This window comes from Ovis canadensis, chromosome 8 (genome assembly GCF_042477335.2).
Source record: "Ovis canadensis isolate MfBH-ARS-UI-01 breed Bighorn chromosome 8, ARS-UI_OviCan_v2, whole genome shotgun sequence".
NCBI lineage: Eukaryota > Metazoa > Chordata > Mammalia > Artiodactyla > Bovidae > Ovis > Ovis canadensis.
The window spans coordinates 80,856,969-80,863,137 of NC_091252.1; the positions used below are offsets into that span (position 1 = coordinate 80,856,969).

The following is a 6,169-nucleotide window of genomic DNA, read 5'->3' on the forward strand; positions in this document are numbered from 1 at the left end:
AGTAGGCTAGATGTGTAGATTCAAGTTACTGATAACTGTATAAGTAAGAGTGCTGGAATAATTTAATCAGGGTCATCAAGCATAAAGAGGAGCCATATTTCATGTATAGCAGTGTTCAGTGGTGCATATGACATGTGTAATAATAGCAACAACTAACATTTCTGAACATTCATAATGTTTCAGGCAAGTGGTATATGTCACTTAATTTTTTTTTAATTTGGTCATTTTTTAATTGGTAGAAAATTGCTTTACAATTTTGTGTCACTTAAGTGTGATAAGCAGATGTTGAAGACTTTAGTGATACAAAGATTCAGACTCCTGCTAAGACTGAAGTGTAATGAAAATCACAAAAGTCTTAACATTCAAATGAATTTGGAACAAACCTGGTAGACAGAAAAAAAACTTTGAAATTTTCCTTTTATTCCAATTACAGATCTGGCAATACTCCCTGGGGCACCAAAGAAGATTGGGTAATATCCAACTTGTGTGGTCCTGGATTTCAAGATAAAATAGCTGTGAATGGCACACATATTTTTCTTTCTTTCTTTCTTTTAACCTCTTGTCCTTTTTGTTGCTCAACTAATTATTTTATTTCTGAATCTTTCTTGTCTGTAGTATTTTGTGGCCATCTGGTGGAACTCAGTGCCATTGCCTCCAGATATATTGGTATAAAAATTGAGGTAACTGGCAAACCCATCAGGCGCAAAGCTGAATTTCACTCCAGAAAGTCTGGAGGAGTAACTTCCCATTTGGTTGCTATTATTAAGAGAATCCCTGGTGGCTCAGACGTTAAAGCATCTGCCTGAAATGTGGGAGACGGGGGTTCGATCTCTGGGTTGGGAAGATCTCCTGGGGAAGGAAATGGCAACCCACTCCAGTACACTTGCCTGGAAAATCCCATGGGTGGAGGAGCATGGTAGGCTACAGTCCATGGGATCACAAAGAGTCGGACACGACTGAGCAACTTCACTCACTCATTTAGAGAATGCCTAATTTCATTACATCCTGGGAAAGGGTAGGGGAGGAAGGAGTGTTGAGAAGATCTGGTCTATGAGGTAGAGATGCACCTACACAGGGGCTTCCCAGGAGTGTTAGTGGTAAAGGGCCCACCTGCCACTGCAGGAGATGAAAGAGATGCAGGCTTGATCCCTGGGTCAGGAAGATCCCCTGGAGGAGGGCACGGCAACCCACTCCAGTGTTCTTGTCTGGAGAATCTCATGGACAGTGGAGCCTGGCGGGTTACAGTCCATGCGGTCGCACAGAGTTGGACATGACTGAAGCAACTTAGCACACCTGCACATATCTACACAATGCTTAGCAAAGTTTTCTTCTCTGTGGGAGCCTCGCCCCAATCCTTATCTATCTATCTTCTGAGAGATATAATAAGGTTAGTGGAATCTCCTAAGTGTTTGTATCATGCCTATGTCTATGTAATCCAGAATCTCAAGGGACAGGTATAGGCAAAAGTAATGGTTGTTATTTTTATTCTCTTTTTGGAATCATGGAAGCTCAAGCTGTGAGAGTAATTGTTCAAGTTCCTAGAGCTGTTGTAGAGGGAATAGTCCAGAACTGAACCCTGAACAACTGAACTCTAAAACTCTTGCCCTTGAACACCAGCAAAAAGAAGGTGATGGAGCACTGATGGAGACATCCTTAAGCAAGACAACAAAGGCATGAATACAGAGAAAGGGAAGACTTTGAAAATGGCATACAACACACAGTGAAACTTTTGGGAGTCCGTGAAAAGAAAGGCAGTTGTGAATTGAGGTTAATCAGGGAAAACTCTTTGGCGTAGGAAAGTGTCAGGCTGGATTACAATGGCGATGAGAAAGGAAAGGGAATTCCTCCGATGTCTGAGCATCTTCTGGTTGTCCAGGGTTGCCAGCCAAACAGCGCAGCCCAGCTCTTGCCTCCCAAAGCTGCCATCTGCCACACAACTCCAGCCAAGGCCAATTTCAACTTGCATCTTTTCCAGAGTTTCCTAATTTTGCAAAGTCATCCGGAGATGAGCCGCAGACAAGTGTCCTCTAAACGACTGCACAGCCCCAAATAAATGACTTTGTTGAAGAAGAGATGACAGCCGAAGAAGTGGTTTACAGGGAGGAGGTATGCACTCTGTCACCTGCACTCGCTTATACATCCCCAAGGAGTCCATGTCACGGGCCCATGCCTCCCCATCTGGAAGAAGGAGGAGAAGGGTGGCAACCTTATTAAAACCTGGTGCAGTGCCAGCCTTGCTCAAGCTGTCTTTATTATTCAGTCTTAGGAAAGCACCTTGAAAATAAATAGTGACTGTCTTCTATCATGTATGTAGCACTTAGCAAATTGGAAGAACCTCAGGAAAGTCAATGAACCCTACATAAGCCACCACTATTAATATATATGTTTGATAAAAATTGCATGTGCAAATCAATAAGAAAACTAACATCTTGGGATCTTCAGGCTTTCACTGAATAATCATTTTATTGAATGGAATAATGATTTTAATGCAGATTCATGGTACTATTCATTACAAATATGCACTCAAATAATCTTGAATGCATAATTAGTTGGCAAAGCACTGATTCTAAATGAAAGGACAATTAATTTTAGCTTATCTTTGCCACATCCCATTTAAATGTTTTCTAGTAATGCTCCCATATCCATGATACCACATAATTTGTAAATAAAAACACTAATCTGCAGACTATCATCTGTCCTTTCTATTAAAATTCCTGAGGAAATCCTAGTATTAAAATTAGACAAAGAATGAGTAGAGGAAAACTTTAGTATGGGAGAATCTTCTTTTCTGATCCATTTATTATTTGTTCTTGAAACTTTTATTTTAAAAGAATTTCAGATTTATAAAGAAGTTGCAAGCATAGTACAAAAAACTCCCGTATATCCTGGACCCAAATTCCCCAACTGCTAACACTTCACTATATGTGCTTCACCTCTCTCTCTCTTTCTCTCTCTCTCTCTCTCTCTCTCTCTCTCTCTCTATATATATATATATATATATATATATACACACACACACATATATATACATACATATATATGTATATATAGGTACATATATATATGTATATATAGGTACATATACACACACATGCATATATACATACATATATATGAATATATATGTGTATATAAACAAATTGCTATTTTTGAAACATGTAGGGAGTAGGTTGAAACCTTGATGTTCCTTTACCCTTTAACTACTACAGTTTAAAAAATCAGGATGTTAACAGAATATTATTCAACACTATTATCAGATCTTCAGACCTTATTCATATCTCACCAGTTGTCCCAATTACCTCCTGTAAAGCATAAAAAATTAATCCCCAAGCTCCTTAAAAAAATCAAGTCCTAATTGCATATGTTATCTCTATCCATCTAAAACTAATACATGGATTAATATAAAATGGAATTCAACCAGGCATCATGGTAGGACCATATATGTGACTGAAAGATTAAGTAATGTGATCATTTCATTAATAAAAATCACAAAATATCATCATGGTTTAGTCCCTTCCTCCATTAACATGTGTAGTTGTAATAAGTGAATAAATGAAAAAGCAATTAAAATTTGATGGTGCTCTTTTATTTTTAAAGATTTAATATTATCACTTACCTCTAAAGATAAAGTTCTTTTCAAAACCTAGTATGAATTCCTAGTTGATTGAAGGTCAGTAAGAAGGAGTTAACATGAACAGCATGCCGGTAGAAAGGGCATCACAAGAGGAGTATGTTGGCTTTGATCCCTGCTGTAAAATGACCTTCCTACCAGCGGTATCATCACTTACAACATGAAGTCTGCTGTTGAGAAGAGTGACGAGAAGAGATAGTCCCATGTTAAAGGACACTACCCTAGAAGAGTGAAGATCCTTTCAGCACAGACAACATGAATTGTATTGCAGGGGAGTATGGTATGTACTGTCAATTTTTTCTCTTTATTGATCCCCTTGTGGTATAAAGAGGGGAATCTAATCACTGACTTTAGCATGTCAATTATCAGGTCACTTCTGGAAATTATTAACAAAATTTATTCAGTAGCATTAACCTTTGATCCTTAGCAGCCACTCGGCAATTCGCCCTCATCCCAAAATAGCCTTAACTATAACAAAGCCGAAGACACAAAAGTGTTCATATTAATAACATCATGACTAAGAAGACTTGAAAACAAGGGTTTTATCTGGTTATACAAACTTCCCCAGGTAGGGAGCAGGGCTTGTGTGTTTGGCCCAAGCTCTAGCCGGAGTTCACAGTCTGATTAGCACTGATTAGATGAAGGTGGCCTCTCCTACTGACCCATTTCTGTTCTTGTTTCACACTGGCCCATTTATCAGTTTCTGATTTTGTGAAATATGGTGAGAGCAGGCAGATCATGTACAAACAAGTAAGGTCCAAAATGCTTGCAGCACACACTGCAAAGATTGTCTGGGCTGTCCTTAAGCAGCTATTGAATGCTTGGTGGGTGAAGCTGGGGAGCTTGTTCAAAGAAACAGAAGCTTGATAGTGTGGGAGCCCTTAGAGGGGAAGTCAGATTCCCCTGAGAAAGAACCTAAGATACTGCCACATGTTTATATAGTAGCTCCTCCTCCTAGCCTAGCCTTCACAACTTGCATTCATTTACCACAGTGACTATGCATCAGGGGAAGGGGACAAGCTAGTTCTTCTTGAGGATTATCTAGCATTGACCCTAAGCTAACATTCAAACACCTACGGATCCAGTTCCACTAGGAGCTAGTCAGAGTAAAGCTTTCTGGCAACCAGTGATAACTGCTCTTCCCTAACAGGACAGCCAATCAAAATTACCACAATCCTGGGTGAATTGCAGGGACCACCATGACCTTCCATGACTTACAGGGTGCAGGGGTGAAGACTCCTACCACAGCCTCAAGAACAGTCTCAGCAACTGAATGTTCATATGAGATAGAGAGAGTCAGGTGGCAATTGCAACTGTACCTACTGTTCCCTAAACAGTCCTGGGGCAGGTAAGAGTTTCTAAGAGAGGAATTGAACCTGTGGCCAAATGTAATATTTCAGAGACCTAAGTAGAAGTTGTCCCTGCCTCTCTGAGAACCTGGCAACCATGATAAGCAAAAAGCTTGGTCAATACATAGTGATGAAATTATGGAGGGGGCGTGGGAATTCCCTGGCAGGCCAGTGGTTAGGACTCCATGTTTTCACTGCCAAGGGCCTGGGTTTGATCCCTGGTCAGTGAATTTAACTTCTATGCAGAGTACATAATGTGAAATGCCAGGCTGGATGAAGCACAAGCCGGAATCAAGATTGCCGGGACAAATATCAACAACCTCAGATATGTAGATGATACCACTCTAATGGCAGAAAGCAAAGAGGAACTGAAAAGCCTCGATGAGGGTGAAAGAAGAGAATGAAGAAACTGGCTTAAAACTCAACATTTAAAAAAACTAAGATCATGACAGCCACTTCATAGCAAATAGATTGGGGAAAATGCAAACGGCCACACATTTTACTTTCTTGGGCTCCAAAATCACTGTGGATGATAACTGCAGTCATGAAATTAAAAGATGATTGCTCCTAGGAAGAAAAACTATGACAAACCTAGATAGTGTATTAAAAAGCAGAGCATCACTTTGCCAACAAAGATCCATAAAGTCAAAGCTATGGTTTTGCCAGTAGTCAGGTACAGATGTGAGAGTTGGACCATAAAGAAGGCTGAGTGCCAAAGCATTGATGTTTTTGAATTGTGGTGCTAGAAAAGACTCTTGAGAGTCCCTTGGACAGCAAGGGGATCAAATCAGTCAATCCTAAAGGAAGTCAGTCCTGAATATTCATTGGAAGGACTGGTGCTGAAGCTGAAGCTCCAATATTTCGGCCACCTGATGTGAAGAGCCGACTCTTCAGGAAAAGACCCTGATGCTGGGAAAGATTGAAGGCAAATTGGGAAGGGAGCAACAGAGGATGAGATGGTTGGATGGCCCCACTGACTCAATGGACATGAGTTTTAGCAAACTCCAGGAGATAGTTAAGGACAGAAACATGACGTGCTGCAGTCCATGGGGTTGCAAAGACACAGACACAACTCAATGACTGAACAAGAATGGTGAATTAAGATCCCACAAGCTGAAAAAGACAGCCAAAAAAAGGTTAGGGAAGGGTGTGTGCTGGCCAGAAAAGCAGAGCGACCCCTAAAATCAGT

At 40.4% G+C, this 6,169-nt stretch overlaps 1 long non-coding RNA gene across 1 annotated transcript; it reads right to left on the minus strand.

Moving 5' to 3' along the window:
* Positions 1-400: 400 nt before the first annotated feature.
* LOC138444925 (uncharacterized) lies at positions 401-4,009 on the minus strand. Its single transcript, XR_011258661.1, has 2 exons — positions 3,617-4,009; positions 401-2,178 (listed from the first exon to the last, which is right to left on the minus strand). It is a non-coding gene; the product is annotated as an uncharacterized lncRNA (long non-coding RNA).
* Between the last annotated feature and the right edge of the window lie 2,160 nt (positions 4,010-6,169).